This window comes from Eriocheir sinensis, chromosome 2 (assembly GCF_024679095.1).
Source record: "Eriocheir sinensis breed Jianghai 21 chromosome 2, ASM2467909v1, whole genome shotgun sequence".
NCBI lineage: Eukaryota > Metazoa > Arthropoda > Malacostraca > Decapoda > Varunidae > Eriocheir > Eriocheir sinensis.
In genome coordinates this window covers 10,245,514-10,268,997 of record NC_066510.1, presented here as the reverse complement: position 1 = coordinate 10,268,997, position 23,484 = coordinate 10,245,514, and the positions used below count along the sequence as shown (strand labels likewise).

Sequence of the window (23,484 nt, the reverse complement as noted above, 5' to 3'; positions counted from 1 at the left end):
CTGAACAGACATAACTTATTATTAGAGAAACTACAATAAAGATCTCAAAATGTACACCACTGTGACCAACCACCACACCAAGAAAAGACGGCGCCACTATAAAACACTTGCCTGCATCATGACGGGCTAGGGCCGACTACCATCCAGGTCTCTCAAGAAAGCCTAAAAGCACTATAGGCTGGGAAAAAAAAGATCAAACCTGGGCTATCTGTGTATAAATCAACCCAACTGAGCTACTGAGGTCACCATGCCAAGGGCCACTTATGCAGCACTATACCTGACGCCCTGGCCCCTACTGTGGATATGAAGGAAAAGTGACCTCGCTCACACTCATGGTAGCTGGAAACGCTTTTAATCGCTTTTAGTCAACCCATAATGCCACCTGTAGTATATATTTACATTAGAAAAACTGCAATAATAGTGAAAAATTTTGTCATGTAGATTACTGAATTTTCAATGTGTTATTGCAGTTCCTCTAATATATATAGCACCGCATGTGCTACTGTGGGTTAAATAAAAGCATTTTCAGCCACCATGAGTGTGGGCGAAGTCACCTTTCCTGCATATCCACAGTGGGGGCGAGGATGTCAGATACAGTGCCAGAGAAGTGGCCTCTGGGATCATCTTTTTCTGGGGTGTTTTATGGGGCTGGTTAGGCTGTGGGACCACTGCCTCCTGAGCCCCATCAGTGGGAAATGTTAGCGGATGTTGTTATTCTGTCGATGTGTCACCAGGGGAGGGGTTAGATCCTATTGAGTTGCCAGGACTTCTGTAGGAAGGTCTACATAGACTTGAGGGCTTGGAAGGCAGTGTTGGGGCTGAGGGTGTCGCTGCCCAGCAGGCCTTCTATGTAAAGTTGGCCTGTGGATGTTGAGTCTGGTTAGGGATGCTTAATTTGAGGTTGGTGTGGAGGAGTGGAATCTTGGGCAGTGGAGCAGGAAATGTTCTGGTGTGTTAGGCTGTGTGAGGCACCATGGGCAGTGTAGGTCTTGGACTAGACGGAGAACTTTTAAATCATCGATGGCTCGGTTGGCTTGCTGCCCTGACTCCTATCCAGAAGCCTGGGTTCCATTGCCAGCACTCAATGGTGTACATTTTGACATCCACAGAAGATCTAAAGAATCTCTCAACAATGGAAGCTCTGCGAGCATTTCCAGTGCCTACATCATAATCTGCAAGTATGTCTATGTTGATGGGCTCAAGTTCTTCTTCTGGCATGTCAATGGGGAGTTTGTTGAGGATTGCAATATTGTGCAGGATGGCACATGCAGTCACAATTTTTTTTGATGTTGAGAGTGCTGTTCTCATTGGCTTTGAGAGAATAGCAAATCTTTTCTTCCAAATCCCGAACGTTCTCTCGATCAGGTTCCTTGTTTTGATGTGAGAGGCATTGTAATGCCTCTCCTTAACAGTACGAGGACTTCGAATGGGAGTTAAAAGTTAGCTTTTACAGGCATAGCCCGAATCCCCCAACAAGTATCCTCTGTACTGCCCTCCCTCCAGAGTAGCACACAAAACAGACTCACTGAAGATGCGGGCATCATGTGCACTACCTTGCCAGTTCACGACCAGATTTGTGAAGAGCATGGATGAGTTGCAGACCCCCATTATATTCAATGAAAAAAAGCCTTTCCTGCAGCGGTAAAGTTCTGCATCTTCTCCACCTGGACTGATGATTGGGATGTGTACACCATCTACACATCCAATAACTCCGGGCATGGCAGCTACCTCGGCAAATTGTCACATGACATCCTGTTCTTCAGCAGGACTGGGGAACTTTATGTAGTCCCCTGCTAGCTGGCAGATTGCACTGGTCACAGTCTTCTTGACACAGGTAGATACACTGGGCAGCGACATGTCACAGCAATCCCCCATGTCAAGCTGGAAGCTCCCAGTGGCATAGTAGCGAAGGGTTACCAGCAGCTGGAGATGTGGTGGGATTGGAAGCCCTGTAAGAAAGAAATATTTATCAGAATATATATATATATATATATATATATATATATATATATATATAGATATATATATATATATATATATATATATATATATACACACACACACACCATAGAACGGAGCTATTGCGACCACCTGGGGCAACTGAGACCAGCTAAGGAAATTTCTTTTAAAAATTAAACAAAAAAAAAATAATAGGTCGGACTGTTTTGTTAACTTCTGTTTTGTAGACATTCAAGTACATAAGATCTGAAAATGTAAACCACATCTTTTCACTCATTCCACAAGTACCCCTCATTCCTATTCATTTGTGTATGTATATTCGAGGAATGTGACCCAGTAACGCTAAGGTGTGCTGTACACAAGCCGTGTCCCTCAGCCAAGTCCAATTTCTGTGATCTGTAGCCAGGCATCCTATGTAAGTATACAGCCAATGTGGAGGTGATCAATGTTAATGTTTACTTTGTATTGATCTTTATATAACATGGGGTAATTGAGACCACCATAATGGGGTACAAGAGACCACAGCTACATAAATGGTACACACTTCTGTTTTGTTTCGGGATGGTGTGTACCTACAAGAGAAAAGAAGGTTCTCCCAGGGCCCAGTATACTCCTGACATCCGGAAACAGGCTGATAATAATATTAATAATAATAATAATGATAATATTAATAATAATAATAATGATAATATTAATAATAATAATAATAATAATAATAATGAAAATAATAATGCTAATAATAATAACAAAAATAATAATAATAATAATAATAATAATAATAATAATAATAATAATAGTAATAATAATAATAATAATAATAATGATAATAATAATAATTATAACAATAATAATAAATAATAGTAATAATAATAATAATAATAATAATAATAATAATAATAATAATAAATTAATTAATAATAATGAAAATAATAACAATAATTATAACAGTAAATAATAATAATAATAATAATAATAATAATAATAATAAATTAATTAATAATAATGAAAATAATAATAATTATATATAATTATAAAAAAAAATAATAATAATAAATTAATTAATAATAATGAAAATAATAATAATTATAATTATAATAACAATAAATAATAATAATAATAATAATAATAATAATAATAATAATAATAATAATAATAATAATAATAATAATAACAACAATAGCAATAATAATAATTCCTGATGACTGCACCTCCATGGTGATGTGGTTATCGTGCCAAGCTACAAATCCACAGATCTAGGTTCAAATCCCAGTCGGTGTGCACCTCACCCAACTGTTCATTCTCCCTCTTGTGCCTGTCAAATTAATGGGTACCTGTGGAAACCTGTGGTAACCCAGATGTTACACCTGCCCTCTCTTTTGGGGTAATGGGTTCATATCCACCACAGGCTATAGTGCTAATGTGACAGAGGTCAGCACTCAGGCCATGTGCAACTATAGTATGTGCCCCTACCTTCACCTTACTTTCACTGAGAATGTGGATGACTGCCTTATCCTACTTTTCAACCAATCAATAACCAAGCCCATAATTTTTGCAGATTTTTGCAGGGGTCTATAAGGCATCATAGTTTCATGAGGTGGGCGGGGGAAGAGGGTAGCGATCGAAGCAAGGATGTGCAGGTGAGGGAATATTTTGTAAATAGGCACTTTTAGGGGCATTTTAAGGCTGATTGAAAAACATTGGAGGGGCTGTAGCCCCCTAGCTCCCCCCCACAGAAATTATGGCTGACAACAGAAACTCATGTTAGAAAAGTGTGTCAAAAGATATGTTGAACTGAATTGTTTGCTTTGACCTAAACTCTATCGCTAGGAAATATGAAATAAACATTTATTCCTTAAGAATGATAATTTGACAAAAAATCATAGACATATATGTAGACATATTTTTACATAGCTGATAATGACTAGGGTATGGATTTGTGACTTTGGCACCTCGTATAATGTAAAAACTATCAGGGCTGTTCCTGTGTATGGTTTTCGTTCATTGGCGAATCCAAGGGGGGCCCAGTTGGCCTGGGTCCCCCCATGGTCCTGAACGGATACAGGAAAACTAGCTCAAAAGCGCGCTGCGGCTATAAGAATAAAATTCGCAGGACATTCCAAATTGTGTGGCAGGCAATTTCGTCGGACACTTCAACAATCGGGACCCCCAAAACTTTTTTCCTGGATCCGCGCCTGTTGTGATTAAGCAACAGTACATTAATCTTGCTAGCCACAGCTTGACCAGGTCTGATTAAAGTACCTGTAGAGAATGGCATTATTAAATTTTCAGACCTATGATATTTTAACCTTACCTCTTTTCTTAGTAGAATTCGGCAATAGGTGCTGAATTTTAGATAAAAGATCCAGGGTGACTTGCTTGGAGAACCGAAAGCGTTGAATGAGCTCCTCTTCTGAGTACATTTCAAAGGGATCCCTACGGCTCCTGAACAAACGGGTTCTCCTCCTGATGGCCAGGTCTTCCCATTGTCCCACGTGAGCCACTCTACGCAGCAGGTGTCTGTAGGCTGCCATTGCTGCTATCTCTGTAATAAAAATAATATTCAAGTTTTGTGTCATCACCTTCATTTGAAGTGGAACTTAAGCATGAAGGTCTGTCTAATTATAAGCTTGAAATTAGATGGTCAATGTAATTATTCACCAAAATGCTGTGAAATATTAATATTGGCCATGCTGGGGTGGGCAGGCTCAGTAATGAAGGCTGCTTCCTTGACCTATTTCATAGCATTCACAATTCATACTTATTGAGGTTTACTGGCGTCAGGCTCACTGTAGTATTACCAAAGTTAAGGTAAAGTTGGGGGCACACGCTATAGCTGAGCTGCGCGTGGGTTCTCCGTTGCATGAACACGTGAGCCTGTGGTAGGAGGGAGCCCAACACCCCGGGACACAGGGCCAGTGTGACATCCGGGTTACCACAGTTTACCTTCCCCAGGTTTCCCCAGGTACCCATTTATCAACCAGCCCGAGAGGGAGGATGAACAGCTGGGTGAGCAGCACGCTGACTCCTCGGGTCATGATTCGGACACGGGGCCGCGTAGTAGTAGTCAGCCACGCTGACCACTAGACCACGGAGACCTCTTAGTATTACCAAGCACGAATAATAAGATTATACATCCTGTCAAGCTCCCTCACCGGGGTGTAATAATACATTTTGTTGGGGCAACGGCATGGCGATGAAAGGCGAGCCTCCTGTCAGCCTTCCAGCAAGTTGTAAACACGCCTTATCCCGCCTAACGTATCCTGCCACTTTAAAAACACTAAACAATCATTCACAGCCGGGAAAATACGCTTGGTCTTACCTGTATATGGATGATGAATTGTAGTAATGGCGGCAGCCTTCCTCTCCCGCGTGACGCCAGGCCGGAGGGGGGAGCTTGTTGTCGTCACGACGCCTTATTCTTGTAAAACGCGGAACGGGTACTGTTATCAGAGAAACACTAGTGTTCTGCCTAATAGGATACTTTTTTCCCGAAAATTTATTTTATAATTTATTGTATTTTTTACATTCAGTCTAAATTCTGATAACAATTTAAATCACGATTTCGACGAAGACACGGGGGTACCCAATATCCATATAAGACTCTTATAAGAGTCTTATATGGATATAGGGGGTACCCGTGTCCTCGACACTCGACCATGTTCCAGTATTTTGGCGGGCATTTCAAGTACTCTCAGTAACGACTTGACTTCATGGGAAGTAACTTGTCCTCGACCTTCCGTCTAGCAATACCACCCTATATTTCTCAGCCACCTTACGAGTGGTCATGCCTGCGTTTATGTCCTTGAGAGCATCCACAACACTCTCTTGAGAATAAATCATATTCCTGTGGGCTGTATTTCTTGTTGAGCCGCATCATCTATGCAGATGAAAATAAATGCACTTAGAACTCATGCACTGGAAGAGAACCATTACATGGATTCATTTAACCCAGCGCAAGAGAATGCTATTTTCAAGCTACATTACAGACAGGTTTCAAATTTTCTGGGTTCTCTGTCTTTTATTCTAAACACTAATACAAAGACTTATTTGCCCCGTCGTCTGGAAGCTTCCTTTCTTTATTACATGTATAAAAAAAAAGCAGCCAGCACGATACCATTTTCTTCATATTTCGACCTTTCAGGTAAATGGGAAACTTTTCAAATTGAAATTTGGTTGGGAGTAGAAAAGTTGTATGTAGAAGCTAGAAAATATGTTTAAGAAAACTCAGTTACCTTTAAAATTAATTACTTGCCAGCTTTAAATAATTTCTAGTCTGTGAGATATTAGCAGAAAACTGAGGGCGAGTTTTAGTATTATAATCTCGACGCGCACTCCAACTCCTTATCCACTTCACGCAAAAACTATCAAGCAGCAGAAAGCCATAAAAAAATAATATTGTTTTTAATTCATTTTTTATTATTTTTTTTTATGTATTTTTAATGTCCGATAATAATCTTGCTGCTCGCTCAAACTCGTCATCCACTTCCGGTGTGGTTCTCTCAAAAACTAACAAACATCAGAAAGCCATAGAAATAACATTGTTTTTAATGTACTTTTTATTATTTCATATGTAAACTTATCATGTCCAAACGAGGGAAAGAAAAGAAGAAAAAACTTCCAATGGGAGTGTGGGGGGCAAAATGGGGATTGCTGTAGACGAGCGGAAAATTCATGGTCTTTTTTTTCTATAGTCCTCAGGAATATTTGTGTGCAAATTTTAATCCCTCTGTATATACTGTTTGAGTTGAAGATCATAATTTAACATGAATAATCATTGGATGACTATTATCGCTAAGCTAGGGATCTACTACAGGCAATTTTCTTGGTAGAAAACGTTATGGTGCCTGTCGCAGTTGCATTGCATTGTTCCTGTACAATTGATAATGAGGATGCGTTGGTTCACGATGCATAGAACATGAACAACCAAAACAACAGCGAGAACACTAAAATTATTACAACGGTCAGGGCAGAGATCGAATCAGACAGATGAAACGATGAAAATAAAACCCTAGCCGTTCTAGTGCAGAATGATGAACGGTAGTACTACATTAGCATCAGACAGAGGTGGAAAACGCCGGGAATGGCCTTTTACTGACAGTGTAGCTACTGATCAATTTCGATGATGGTAATGATGATAAATATGAAAAAGATCAAGGGCAGAAGAAACCTGTTGGCTCAGACAGAGAGTAGGTGGCTCAGGCAGATAAGTGGAAAACGCCGGAAATGGCTTTTCTGGCAATGAGCTGATGAAATTTGGCGGTGGTGATAATGAAAAAGAAGAAGGATCAGGTAGAGAAGAAACCTGTTGGCTCAGGTGCGACGTCACGTGAGGGCGGGGGCAGCACGCGGCGGGCGGGCGCGTGCGGCGGCGGTTGCCTCCTTGGCCGCCAGGTGGCAGGCCGGCAAATCGATCGCTGCCTCCCAGATATAACCCGGCCAGTGCTCGTGTAGGGCGTGTCGTCAAATTGTCGCTGCAAACTCCCCGTTTTACCGTCGTTCTTGCTGTCATTCTGATCTACTAACAGGTGAGCCAATTCATCAATGGTTGTAGAGGTCACGGGATAGGAGGTGGTAGCCCAACGCTGCTCACGGTCCTCCCTGGAGCAAGTTATTTTGTCAGTGGGTGCGCCCCTCTCGGTGTCAGACGCTTGCCGTTCGTCCAGTTTTTGTTGACACGTGCCTCAGTTTTCCCTTGATGCCCGACTGTGCACTCACAAGGATACCCCCGCGTCTCCTGCAGGCTCGTTAGGTCACTGGGTCCTCCGTGGAGGGTCGGGGTGTCAGTTTTTTTTCCGGGCACAGGGCCCACACGGGGCATGACGGGACACCCAAGCAGACGGTCACTCGGAGCTAGTATGTGGTGGTGTTTTGGTAAACGTTTTACCGAGATACCAAGACGCCCCCCCAAAATTGCCATTCAAGAAACAAACACCAAAATAGGCAGAAACTGAAGCATTTTGTGTGTGTGTGTGTGTGTGTGTGTGTGTGTATATATATATATATATATATATATATATATATATATATATATATATATATATATATATATATATATATAGGGGATGAGGTCAAGAAGGTTGCTGTTGTCACCCATGAGATGAGCACCTTGTTACGGGATGTTTCCTCACGTCACTGGTGGGGTGGGAATGTACTGGGAACAGCTAGTCTAGAGTAGATATTATAATAATAATACTCTTTAAAATTCATGTGTTGTCAAGGACGTCAAAATCAAGGAGCATCAAAAGGGTGAAGACGAGTGTGTCAGGTAGCATGATAAATATGATGGTGATCGAACGTTGTAAGGGCTGCGTTGGGAATAGTGAAACACTTCATGGTGAACGTAATGTATGTATTATATCGTAGTTACAAATATGTACCATATTCTTTCCTTACTACGCAATTTAGACACGATTCAAACAATTTTATCTTCAAGGTTCATTATATAATTATTTCACTTGATTATTCGATATTATGTAAACAAAATTGGGTCACAGAAGACTTACCTTTATAGCTTAACTTTTCTTCAGGGTTAAGAAATTCTCATAGATTTGTATGGGCAGTGCATACCTAATGGGGCGTGACTGCACACCAACAAGATGTGTGGTGATGCCCTTGAACCACCTGCACTGAACGAAAGTCGCCGGAAGAAGTGCAGAATTCAACGATAGCAAATATTGGTCTGGCTAAGGTGGTTGAATAATAAAAATGATAATAGTACTACTAGTAATAATAATAATTATTAACTTTTGGTTTAGAAGTGCTAAGCTCGAGGTGTACGGCAGATATGTAAAACACATGAAAAGAGATGAGGCGTGTTGAGTAACACGAGCACCATGAGGGATATGTTATCTAATGGAGACAGCAGGGTGTGGCCACGAGAAGGTTGGACATGGCTGGGCCGAGGTGTGGTGCAGAACCAGCGGGAGGGATGTAGGGTGGCGAGATGACGGCCTTGTAAACATCTTGGCGGGGGCAACGGGTCCAGTGTTGACATATTGTTGTCAAAGAGACCCTTAATTTTTATGTTACAGGGAAATTAAAAATAATCCATTAGGTGTACATATACAGTGAATGCAAAATTTTGATGTCTTCTCATTCCACTGAGTGGAGGCTCACATTTTTGGCCATCTAAAAATAACCTGGTGGTTTTGAGCGTTAGGCTTTCCCTCTTCTTCACGGTCACGGCCACGCAGCACCCGGCGAGCGTCTGGGTCTGCCTGGCCTCCCGCACCTGCACCATAGGTTGAGAGCCTCGTTATATAAGTATGGGTTCATACCATTAACAGCTTTTCCCAGATCAGCAATTACACATATGCTTGTTATATAAACGGAAGTGTATTTGCTACAACAGGTGAATTATATAATATTTCAATGATTGTACGTATTTCGGTCCTGTCGCAGAGGGAGTGAGACTTTCTCCACTCCCCACACTTTCGAAAACCACAAGCTGCCGCTGCTCCCAGCTGTTGCGTTGAGCCTGTTCGTAGGAGCTCAGAATTTTCCGTTAGGATCTTAACACGGTGTCCTTTTCACTTCTGATAAGAGTTTTGAGTTCAACAGAACGCAGTAATAATCTGAAATAATTTTTCACGTTAAGCATGTGGGGTATCGATCCACTTTTTTCGTACGGTAACATTGTCACGAGTGAAGTGAAATGAAATTTCATGTAGTTACGTAGTTTCGTAAATTTGCGCATATGCAGGATGTTATGAAATGAGTTACTTTGTAAAGGAGCAGAAAGTTTAAGATTCACTGATCACAGATTTTTTAAGTCAGTAAACTTAACATTAGAAATGACTATTGAACTGAATGCTAGCACGTAACTCGATGGGTGGGCTGGAGGCTTAGTGGCCCGGGCATGCGGAGAGAGACGAGAGGAAATCGAGCGGTCAGGCGGAAGATGGCTAGCTTGTAGGAGCAAGGCCCCCTGAGCCCTGACACGAGCCGCCACCTTCAATGGGGTTTGATCTTATTACCTGTATGTAGTTATTACCTCGTATGCAAATGAGGCATGAACAGTGTACCTAGGTAGTACTATTGTAGTCCATATTGTAGGAACGGTTCTTGATCTTAAATTTCTTGTGCCTTATTGTCTAGTTTTGGTGTACCTGCACACAGTATAATTAATTAATTGCATTTGAGTCTCCTCTGCCAACTCTGCTGACCTTGCTGAGCTTAACTCGTCAAGGAAACATGACATGTAAGAAATCGAGAAGACTAACCTGATTTGCGATGCGGCGGCGCGTATCCGATATTTTTTTTTCTTTTGTTGGGGCTGGAGATTTGCGAAGTTTGAAAGCTGATAAAATGATGTCATCATTGCTTGGGTCCTTTTGGCGAACCTTTGTGTAGCGGTGTGACGGACACACTGCAGGCAACTTCTTATCAGTGAATTGAGGAGCCAGTTTCCAGTCTATGTAAAATGATCCGTAGACAACCTATTATTATGAGGTTATGATTTAAAAGAGTTCTAATGTTATTGACAAGCTTATGAATGTTGGAAAATGAGAGAAAACTAGACGATAGGCACCATTATCTGTCTGTGTGATTTTTATCGTTTTCATATATGTGCTCCATGTTTTAGGGTAAGATTTTCAAATTTGGCTGGTAATACTTCATCGTCGTGGTTGTGGTCGCTGGCATTAATGGTTTTATTGGGAAAAGCAAAGCTATCAGTCCGTCATGTTAATGGTTGGATTCCTTGGAAGGCGCAGCAAACACGCGTAAGTTATCGTTATTGTAGAGTCAGCCATTCTCAGAAGTCAGAGTTTCTTTCACATTAAATGTTGATATATTCGAATTTCAATTAATTTACTATTGCTACCAAGTACTGGTAGCTAATTACAGTAGACATTCAGTTATCTGCTTGCTGATTACAGTTACACCGCTCCTGTAGCTCAGTGGTTAAAACTTTGCGCTGCCAGGCTTCGCGGCCTGACAGGCGGAGGTTAGAGCCCCGCTCAGGCCGGGATTTTTCCGCTGACAAGGAGTGTTTACTGTACCCCCTTGAACAAGGGAGATGGGGTGTGTGGTCTGTGAAGGTTCCAGCAGTACACAGAGCTCGACTATTGTTACCGCCATCTGCCCCGCGAGCCCGTGGGGGGCGGTAAGGTGGTAAATAAGAAGACCCTTCACGTTGACTCGACTAATATATTCTCGGTCAAAACCTGTCAACACGAACATACCATCAGAATCACAGAATCAGGGATACGAAAGTCACTACGTTTTACATCAAAGAGCAATAAATCACTGTTGAGTCACTATCTTACATCAAAGAGCAATAAGCACTGTTTAACAATTAACTCATTTAACCCGCACATCAGAATATGGCAATGACAAGAGCTATTATTCAGATCATTCAGAAAGACAACTATAACTCACGTGTCGGGGTCTATTAATCACTTGTGGGTTCTTTGTTGTGTGACCCTTAACCACACTGTCCCTGCGAGGAAATAGTTCTTCACCTCTCCGCTGCGCCCCCCTCTCTGCCCTCAAGTCAACCAACTCAGCCAGAGGGAGGAACTCTAAAGATTGTGTCGAGTTGATAGGTGGAGAAATTGGGTTTTTGAGGCATTGAAGGACACAAGGTTCCTTTTCCCCCAATCGGAAATGATAGTAAGGTCTAAGGTTAAGCGTTCTGCAGCCTCCAGCCTGGAGTCATATAATTCCTGTTGAGAGAGTCTTCTGTTGAAAGAAGTTGAATAATGCAGAGTGGAGTCATCAGCGTATGAGTGGATAGGACAGTTTGTTATGGAATGAAGATCATTGATGAATAATAGGAAGAAAGTGGGTGATAGGACAGAGCCCTGTGGTACACCACTGTTGATAGGTTTAGGGGAAGAACAGTGACCGTCTACCACGGCAGAGATAGAACGGCTGGAAAGGAAACTGGAGATAAAGGAACAGAGAGAGGGATAGAATCCGAAAGAGAGCAGTTTAGAAAGCAAATACTTGTGCCAGATTTTATCGAAGGCTTTCGATATGTCTAGCGCAACTGAGAAAGTTTCACCGAAACGGCTAAGAGAGGATGACCAAGAATCAGTTAAGAGTGTAAGAAGATCGCCAGTAGAACGTCCCTTGCGGAACCCATACTGGTGATCAGATAGAAGGTTAGAAGTGGAATGGTGCTTTTGAATCTTCCGGTTAAGGATTGATTCAAAAGCTTTAGATAGACAGGAAAGTAAAGCTATAGGGCGGTAGTTTGAGGGATTGGAACGGTCACCCTTTTTAGGCACAGGCTGTACGAAGGCTTACTTCCATTAGGAAGGAAAGGTATATGTTGATAGGCAGAGACGAAAGAGTTTGACCAGGCAGGGTGTCAGCACGGAAGTACAGTTTTTAAGGACAATAGGAGGCACTCCATCAGGTCCATAAACCTTCCGAGAGTTGAGACCAGAGAGGGCATAGAAAACATCATTCTTAAGAATCTTAATAACAGGCATGAAGGAGTCAGAGGGGGGACGAGTAGGAAGAATATGCCCAGAATCGTCCAGAGTGGAGTTGTTACATAAAATTTGAGTGAAGAGTTCAGCCTTAGAGATAGATGAGACGGAAGTGCTGCCGTCTGGGTTAAGAAGAGGCGGGAAAGAGAAAGAAGTGAAATTGGAGGAGATATTTTTGGCTAGGTGCCAGAAGTCTGGAAAAATTTGAGGAAGCTAGTTGTTGACATTTGCTATGGATAAAGGAGTTTTTGGTAAGTCGAAGAATAGATTTGGCACGATTCCGGGCGGAAATGTGAAGATCATGGTTAGCGGGAGTTCGAAGGCTCTGGTACCTTTTCTGAGCTGCCTCTCTATCTTTGACAGCACGAGAACAAGCGTTATTAAACCAACGCTTTTTAGCATGGGGAGTAGAGAAAGTACGTGGAATGTATGCCTCCATTTCAGAGACAATCACCTCTGTGAAGCGCTGGGCACACACACAGTGATCTCTCTCCTGGAAGCGGTAATTATTCCACGGGAAATCGGAAAAGTACATCCTCAGGTCGTCCCACCGAGCTGAAGCAAAATGCCAGAAGCATCGCCTCTTCGGTGGGTCCAGAGGATGTACACTGTACAGGAGCGATAGGACAAGATACAGAAATAAGGTTGTGATCGGAGGAGCCCAACGGAGAGAACAGTTTGACAGAGTAAGCAGAAGGGTTAGAGGTAAGGAAGAGGTTTAGTATGTTGGGCCTGTCTCCAAGACGGTCGGGAATACGTGTAGGGTGCTGAACCAACTGCTCTAGATCGTGGAGGAGAGCAAAGTTGTAGGCTTGTTCACCAGGCTGGTCAGTGAAAGAGGATGAAAGCCAAAGCTGGTGGTGAACATTGAAATCTCCCAAAATGGAGATTTCAGCGAAGGGAGAGTGGGTCAAGATGTGCTCCACTTTAGAGTTCAAATATTCAAAGAATTTTACATAGTTAGTAGAGTTAGGTGAGAGATAAACAGCACAGATGTATTTAGTAATAGAATGACAATGAAGTCTTAGCCAGATGGTAGAAAATTCAGAAGAGTCAAGGTCGTGGGCACGAGAGCAAGTGATGTCGTTGCGCACGTAGGCGCAACATCCAGCTTTGGATTGAAATTGAGGATAGAGATAGTAGGAGGGAACAAAGTAGAGATTGCTGTCAGTAGCCTCAGAAACCTGTGTTTCGGTGAGGAAGAGAAGGTGAGGTTTAGAGGAGGAGAGATGGTGTTCCACAGAATGAAAATTAGAACGAAGACCGCGAATGTTATTGCAGAAATTTATATGAAAGAGGTTCGAGGAGTTATCAAGACACCTCTCAAGTCGGCAGCCAGAAGGGGAGTCCTCCCTGGGGGAATTTGTGGTCCCCCCCTCAGGCGGGGACTCCGAGGCATGGTTATGGTTCGCCATTTTGAATTTTGGGAAAAGGTGTGTATGTTGTGTGAATGTAGTGTGGTGTGGATAGAAAGAGGATCTGTCTTTAGAGAGCATGCTGAACTATTCTCTGATGTTGATGAGACAATAGGGAAACGGTTAGTGAGGACATGGGAAGGGTCTTTGGAGGGCTTCAGCACCCTCCTCGCTTCCCATATATACCTCACCGGGAGTGGCTTGCGCCCGTTCGGTAGGTGTCTTCCTACCTACTCCAGCCTCGATACACTTTTCTTGAAAAAGGTCAAGTCATAGGCAGGAGGAAATACAGACAAAGGAAGGCAGTTCCAGAGTTTACCAGTGAAGGGAATGAAAGAATGTAGGTGCTAGTTAACTCTTGCATAAGGGGTTTGGACAGTATAGGGATGAACATGAGTGGAAAGTCGTGTGCAGCGGGGCCGTGGGAGGGGGGGAGGCATTTAGTTAGCAAGTTCAGAAGAGCAGTCGGCATGAAAATATCGATAGAAGCTAGAAAGAGAGGCAACATGGCGGCGAAATTTAAGAGGTAAAAGACTATCAGTAAGAGGAGGAGAGCTGATGAGACGAAGAGCCTTAGACTCCACTCTGTCCAGGAGAGCTGTGTGAGTGGAGCCCCCCCACATGAGATGCATACTCCGTACGAGGGCGGACAAGACCCCTATAAATGTAAAGCATCTGTGCGGGGTAGAAGAACTGGCGGAGACGGTACAGAACGCCCAGCCTCGAGGAAACTGATTTAGTAAGAGAAGAGATATGAAGTTTCCGGTTAAGATTTTTACAGTTTCGGTGTTGTTTACCGCAGCACCTTGTGTGTAAAGTACTTACATAAAGATCAGAAGTCGAAATAACCACATCTTTAGAAATAATACCCATCGAACATAAAATTAGATTATACTAGAGATGCTAGAAAGCAAAATATAGCCATTAACGAAATATTCAGGAGACAAAACATCTCATATTGCCTTTTGCACACGGCACTGTGGTCATATATACCTACCATAAATAGACGCAATCCTTAAAACATACGAGCAATGGGTATAATGTATTTTTCCTCGACCAGCAGGTACTGTGTTTGGACATTTGGCACCAAACAATAACTCTTATTCCGAAATCCCGAAGTAAAAAAAAGAACCGAGTTCAATAGGAAAAGTACCTCTGGCAGTTCTCCGGGTGGTTGCGTGTGGTGCTGCGTGTACAGCCAATACCATCTATTATACACACACACACACACACACACACACACACACACACACACACACACACACACACACACAATCGTAGTTTTGCAATTACCACGTTATATGATTTGAAGTCTCCTTCCATGATGTTCTCATTTTCCTTAGAGAATTATTTTAGCCAGATAACTTTGCAACCATTTACCATTTACCTCAAACTATACTTGCTTGCTTTATATTCAGAAGAGTTCAGTGACACTAGAGTGACTACATACTAAAAAGAGCGTTAAGGAAAAACTGTATGATCCTTGTGTGTTCTTGTCTTTCAGAGAAAGCACCGTTACAGAGTTTTAATTCTTACTTTCTGCAACTATGGTGACGTGAACTGATTATATAATTTTTTGTTCATTTTTTTTACCAGCTATCACAAATGTACTATTACTTCGTTCGGATTTTGAAGTTCTTATTTTTGGACTTATTGATTGTCTATAGCAGCTTGTGTGTAACTTTGTCTTCTGACTCTAAAATGAGGTTTTAGCGTTGAAATTATTAAGAATCAGGCTAGTAGATGTTTACATGTGGGCTAAGACAAAAATACGATCTTGATTTTGGTCTGAGGCGCTATTTCTTTGTATTTGTATCTCCGCTTTCTTCCGAGTGCAACCATGGCGAACTTGCCAATGTTTGTTTATGTTCTCCATGTTTTCGCAAAGTTGTTTAATCTGATTGCCTCCTTCTGAACCAAAACATTGTATTTCTCATGGGTATCGTTTGAGATGTCAGTATAATATGCATATGTTAGGGAAGGGGTATGGCAGTACAACGCGGGGCAGCAGCAGACTCCTTTGAGGAACAACGCTGTGGAGACGGGGCTTAACAGGGCACCATGCGAAGGCATCTAGGTCAGGCCGAGATCGATGCTTCATCTTCAGCCACTTCTCCGGCTCCTCCTACCTTTATCATTCACACTTTCCCTCCACACGCGTACGCTTCTCTCACTCCCATCACCTTGGGCCCCTTCCTCCCCTTCCCACCCTCAATCTCACCCCCGAACCGAACCACTCCATTCAACATAACAAATTCATACTTGCCTCCCTCCCTCCCACATTCTCAACCCCCGCTCAAAACTCTTCCCTCTCTCCCATCCATATCCTCATCCCTCACACCATACCCCTCATCGGTGCAGCAAATAAAGCGAACAGAATGTTGGGCTTCATTAAAAGAAACTTTTTATTAAAAAATAAAGAGTAATACTTCCGCTTTACAATAGTTAAGTCAGACCCCACTTGGAATATGCGGTACAGTTTTGGTCTCCCCACCATGCAAAGGACATTGCTAAATTAGGTGTTCAACGTCGGTCAACAAAAATGATCCCTTTCTTGCGCAACAAATCCTACGCCGAGAGGCTTTCCACCCTTAACATCTCTCTTGAGAAACGTCACCTCCGAGGAAAACTGATCGAATGTTTTAAAATACTTAATGGATTCACGAATGTGGACAAATCAAAACTGTTTATGATAGATGACACTTTGCGAACGAGGAATACTGGCACAGAAGTTAAATGTAAAAAGTAAATTCAGACTGCTCCAATTTTTTCTTCACCAACGTTGTAGTGCGAGAATGGAATAAGCTGCCACCTTCAGTGGTGCAGTTTAACACGATTGACTCCTTTAAAAACAAGCTCGACCGACACTTCCTACAATTTAATATTAAGTAAAGTAGAAATGCAAAGTTTTGGAGCCATCTGATCAATGTAGAATCATTTAGGTTTAAGGACAGACCACCTAGTCTGCATCATAGGGTCTGTGTGGTCTATATTTCTTTGTAAATCTATGTAAGTCCCTCTCTCTCTCTTTCTCTCTCTCTGAAGGAAACAATATTACAAAGTACCGAATGGCTTTACGCATGTGGAGAAATCCAAATTCTCAATAATGTACAACACGTCACGAACGAGAAATAATGACACTAAACTTGAGCGTACACAAATGAATTTGAACTGCAAATTATTTTTTGACAACGTTGTTGTTTACTAGGGAGAATTAACACACACACACACACACACACACACACACACACACACACACACACCGTCTCAACCTCATACATGTTGTGCCTTACCCTCAGGCGTGTTGATGACCTCGCTTGCCCCTCCCCTCTTCTCTCGTAGCTAGGTTGGTGACCCCTGAACCCAAGACTGGACGTACTAGTGACATTTAAATATTGCCAGTGCCCAAACGAAGCACCAGGCCTTCCTCCCGGTCTCCCTCCCTCCAATCTTTCCGGCCACCCCCGAGCATCCTCCCTCCTCCCTTACTTATATACTCATCCTACAGGACCTACCCCGCTGTGAGTCGCCGCTGATTGTGCTCTAGCGTGTCATGTGTTATGCAGGTGTGGTGTCATCTGTCATCCGGTATCCTAAGACATCCCATCCTTAATTTCGCATCGCGGAACCCAATCTTTACTATCACAGAGTAAATAAATGAAGCATCTAAGTGTAAAAAAGTACCAAGGAGGTCCTAAAAAGCGATGCAAAGCGGAACAGGTCACAAGAAAAAGAAGAGTGAATGATACATACGTCATCATTTACTTTCAGAATAATATAAAACTTGGGTGGGACAGATCCCGACAAGCAGTCGACAAAAGACACGGTACCGTGTTGAAATTCATGTACTAAGTATTCAGGATGGGAGGTCTCACGATCTTGGGATGTCTCATGACACCCCACCGGTGTGTGTTGCGTCGTGTTGTGTATCATGTCGTTGTCAAGGTGTGGCGTATCGTGTTAGAATCTAATGTCTCTTAAAATTTGTTTGTGATTATTTTTGTGAATGATTTGTAAACAACTGATGGTAAGCTAATATGAAGCTAATTTTTGAGATTTCTGTTAGGACTTCTTTTCATGTATTGAAATTATGGCTGCATTTTTTCCACATTTTCGGAAAATTTCTCTTCTCGAACATGTACAATGAAAATTTTGAAAGCTTTTCTTCGGCAATATATCCGGCGTCCTTTATACACACTAATACCACCCTCGAAAGCTTTTCCTCCTTTTATATTTCTCAGTGCTTTATTGATTCTATCTTTCGTTTCTGTTGTATTATGTCATTTTTATTCTTTGTTTTCATTTTGAGGCTGAATATCAATAATATATTTCACCAGTTCAGTGTTTAGCGTCCCTGCGACATTGTCCATCCACCTTTGTTCCGCCGCCCTCCTCCCCCTCAACCACACACACACACACCTTTCAGGCTAAGGTTCTAGCCTCTCTCAGACCGCTGACAAACAATGGTTAATGTCCCTTCTTGAGCTAGAGTATGCAGTGTGTGGTGAAAGAGGTCTCATCAGTAACCCTAGATCTGTGAATATGCATCTCGAAGCTCAAAGCGAGGACAGTACTGACTGGCGATCGCTACTCCAGCACATGACCAGACAATGAGTGACTTGCACATATCTTTATATATATATTTATATATATATCTATATATATATATATATATATATATATATATATATATATATATATACAGACATACATATACATACATATATATATATATAAAAATATATATATATATATATATATATATATATATATATATATATAAAAATACACACACACAGACATATATATATATATATATATATATATATATATATATATATATATATATATATATATATATATATATATATATATATATATATATATATATATATATATATATATATATATATATATATATATATATATATATATATATATATATATATATATATATATATATATATATATATATATATATATATATATATATATATATATATATATATATATGTATATATATATGAATTTCCTTTTTATTTTCGATCATACTACTTTGTTCATTTGTCTCTTTCATTTCATTTCATCTTCCATTGATGTATATTTTCAGCTCTAGGGCTGCCTGGTACTTCATGAAATAAACCGTTTATTATTATTATTATTATTATTATTACACACACACTCAAACACTCAAACAAACACACACGTTAAGCCTCTCCAAATGTTGATACATTTATGAAGGTCAGGAGAGGATTTAAGATATGAGGGAAAATGACTACAGAAAGAATCGAAGTAACTAGAGCAGGAGGAGGTGGATAAAGAAGGTGGAAAAGGAATATATAGACTTAGCCGAATGGTAAAAGTAAAAATAGAGAAAATAATACGGTATTCCACCAAATATATATATATATATATATATATATATATATATATATATATATATATATATATATATATATATATATATAGAGAGAGAGAGAGAGAGAGAGAGAGAGAGAGAGAGAGAGAGAGAGAGAGAGAGAGAGAGAGAGAGAGTTTTGTCAACAGCACGATAGCAAGACCTGAAACAACACGTAGCCTTCCATTAGTATTGCTCCCACCTGTTCTGTACTGGGAGGAATACAAATGCGTTATTGAGGTAGTCTTATTGCTAGTAACAACGAGGCGAACCCAGCATGAGCGGTGTGAGCATAACAGTGGAGGGAGATGAATATAGCCACATTTTAGAGCTAGGTGAGCTTAACGAAAACCGAGGTGAGCATAACACTTGAGCGGGGTGCGCATAACACAGGAGGGTGATCACAGCATAACGGTTTAGTTCACTTTTTTATTACGACACACACACACACACACACACACACACACACACACACACACACACACACACACACACACACACACACACACACACACACACACACACACACACACACACACACACACACACACACACACACACCGCTCATAATAATAATAATGATGATAATAATAATAATAATAATATTATTATTATTATATGTTACATATAATAATAATAATAATAATAATAATAATAATAGTTTTAATTCGCCCAGCGTCATATATAAAAACAAGACAAGAAATCGAACGAGATCGAACGAGATACATTATTTGATCATTTGCTGGATCGCGCCAGTGCCCTCCCGGAATGAGCTTGTGCCGATCGATGGGTACAGCTGGAACTTGAAACCTCAAATTATACCCTTACACATCCAGGAGGCGGGACACAACTCCCGACTGACTATCCAGTACCCATTCACTGATGGGTGGACAGGAGCACGGATTAAAGATTGCCCACCTGTGTCCACTCAAACCTGGGACCTCTTGGTTATGAGATGAGCGTGCTAATCACTGCACACACACACACACACTCTCTCTCTCTCTCTCTCTCTCTCTCTCTCTCTCTCTCTCTCTCTCTCTCTCTCTCTCTCTCTCTCTCTCTCTCTCTCCTAGTCCTAGTCCTAGTCCTAATGAGCGCTGACCTCTGTCCTAGGGCTCAATGCATTCAGGTTAAAAATCGGGCAAACAGAGTACTTGGTTTCATCTCAAGGAGCGTAAGCAATAGGAGCGCTGAAGTCATCCTCAAACTTTACTTAGCACTAGTTAGACCTCATCTCGATTATGCAGTTCAGTTCTGGTCCCCGTACTATAGAATGGATATCAAGATGTTAGAATCTGTACAGAGGAGGATGACAAAGATGATTCAGGGGGTGAGAAACTTGCCTTATGAAGATGGGCTGAAGCAGTTAAATCTACACTCTAGAAAGGCGAAGGTTGCGAGCAGACTTGATCGAAGTCTATAAATGGATGAAGGGCTTTAATAAAGGGGATGTCAATAAGATTTTGATAGTAAAAGAGCCAGATAGGACGCGTAGCAATGGTTTTAAGTTAGACAAATTCAGATTTAACAAAGACATAGGTAAGAATTGGATCACCAATAGAGTGGTGGACGAATGGAACAGGCTTGGGAGCCATGTTGTGGGTGCCAATACCGTAGATACATTCAAGAAGAGGTTAGATAAAGCCATGGATGGTGAGGTAAGGTGGGGTTGAGTGTACAGGAGCTGCCTTGTATAGGGCAACCGGCCTCTTGCAGACTCCTTACGTTCTTATGTTCTTATGCTCTCTCTCTCTCTCTCTCTCTCTCTCTCTCTCTCTCTCTCTCTCTCTCTCTCTCTCTCTCTCTCTCTCTTTATTTTTATTTTTATTTTATTTAAACATGTTCAGTACATTAGTACATGGCAGTATTATTTTTCTGTGCTAAAGTTCCCCCGACCGTTGGGGAGCTATTTAAAAGCTTCTGCCGATTATATTATACAATTATATACATGTTTACGGTGGGTGTAGGAGTAGCCACCTGTGGGACGCAACCTTCATCTGCTGAGTGGACAGTTGTGTCACATCCACATCAGCAGTGAGGTTGTTCCACCACACCACCGCTGCGATGGAGAAGGCACGTTGGTGGGTGCTGGAGCGGGCCATTGGCACTTCCAGGAGGGAGGCGTTGCTCAGCACCGTTCTCGTGCTGCGCTCAGACCTCCTCCAGGTAGCCCTCAGGTCCGTCAGGTGGGGCACTAGGCCCACTTGTGCCTTATGTAGCACCGTCAGGGAAGCGACGCGGCGACGGTGCTCCAGGCACACACACACACACACACACACACACACTCTCTCTCTCTCTCTCTCTCTCTCTCTCTCTCTCTCTCTCTCTCTCTCTCTCTCTCTCTCTCTCTCTCTCTCTCTCTCTCTCTCTCTCTCTCTCTCTCTCTCTCTCTCTCAACAGTTGATGCAAGGACGCGGATCGGCCATGACACGACTTCCATCACACCGCACCTTCACCAACAACATCGTCACACTACCAAAGCCATTCGTCTCGCCATTTGACTTTCTTTTCCTTGGATGATCATATTTTTTTTTGTCATCCGTTTTCTATAGAGAACAAGTTGTGAATTTTTTTATTTCTTTATTTTTTTACCTCTGGTGTGCCTCTTTTACCATAGGAAATGCAAGGACCAAGTAGATTTTGTTCTCTTCCTTATTCCTTCCAATACATGCAGTGTGCTTTTTATTTTCTTATACACATATTCAATATTTACCCTTTTTATATATTTGTTATTAATAAGCTACTTAGTTGAGCGTTATCGTGAAATACATAAGTTACAAGTACTAGGCTGAATACTGAATTACTTTACGTATCCATTCACGTGTGTGTGTGTGTGTGTGTGTGTTAGTAGTGCCGGGCACAAGCTGTCATGTGTTGGAGAACCGACTGCAACGAGAAACGAAGTGAGTGTCATGGGGTTATGCGGATACCCAGGGGCGTGAACTCAAGAGACGAAAATAACCAACAAGCAATGTCACCAAATTTAGCATAATTTTATGCTGTTAGCATAAATTAGACTCAAGTATATAGCATTATTTCTAGCATAATTGATCTTTTAGCATAATTCTGCTATGTCTGGAGTAAATTTTAGCATATATCTTACTTTCAAACTCGGTTTCATTATTTCACTTTTTTCCCAGTTTAATCGACATAAACAGAATAAACAAAATTATTAATACTGTAATAAAATACAATATTGTGTTATGTACTGCCCCAACGATTTATACACGTTCGTTCATCCTCGTGTATTATTCCCGTCCAACTCCTTGCTAAAGCATTATTAACCATACCAGTATCTAATGCAGACTGTGAGAATATTTTCAATGGTTACTTTGAAAAAGACAGAGAAAAGAAACAGGCTCAAAAACAGCAGTCTGGCAAATGAAATCGTAAGTGGAGAGAGAATCAGACAAAGTGAGTGCGTAAAATTTGAGCCTTCAGAAGACATGATCAAGTCGATGGGTAAGAATATATTCCCTCAGTGGCGTAATGATCAGTAAATAGTAATGAACTTGACCAATTGAAGACCGTAAGTTTTATTTTGAGAAAAGTTTTCTTGAAACCCGACTTTAATGGGTAATTTTGCATAGTACTACCGAAAATATTTTTTTTAAGTTCCTTGGCGTCATCTGGTTTGCGAAGCTGCTCTTCATTTATTCAATAGGCTATCTGAGTTATATCAATTATGTCTCCATTTAAGTATGTTAAGTAACATGCATTGTTGTTTTAATATATCTTTCGGTTTATTATTTAGCTAAAAATGAGTCAGCATAATTTTAGCATAATTTATTATTACATTTAGCACATTTTGGAGAGTTAGCATATTTTCACAGCACGTCTAGCACATTTTCGTCCTGACGATTTGGTAACACTACCAACAAAGTTTGGTCCCTGTCCGTTATTTGTACGGATGCTTCTACCAAATACGCACCACGCTCTGGGAGGCCAAATGTCAGAATGGATCCAGGTGTTTTTTTATATAGTCTAGAAGACTTAAGAGGGCGTGGGAGTCGTTTGCTTTCCTGTAAAATCTTATGAAGAGTTCTTCAATATGCTCTGAAGCGACATAAGGCAATGCCAGGACTTTCCTGAGATATTTATGCGTCCCAACATCATTTGTGTAAGGTACTTGTAGGCCTATTTCTTGAATTTCCGCCACACTGCCTGCTCCCAATGAAAGCTGCATTTTCGAATTATAACATCTGGCAGGATTTCGGGAATCGCATTCCAAATGTTTGCCTCAAAATCAGTAGTTATCTGCTTTATTTTT

General features: G+C 41.2%; 1 long non-coding RNA gene across 1 annotated transcript in view; it reads left to right on the top strand.

Annotated features, from left to right (window-relative positions):
• The first annotated feature begins 7,237 nt into the window (after positions 1–7,237).
• LOC126999197 (uncharacterized) overlaps positions 7,238–23,484 on the top strand; it is a 33,062-nt gene continuing 16,815 nt past the window's right edge. Inside the window, exon 1 of the long non-coding RNA XR_007753142.1 lies at positions 7,238–7,484. This is a non-coding gene — a long non-coding RNA (uncharacterized LOC126999197). The remainder of the gene's footprint in view (positions 7,485–23,484) is intronic.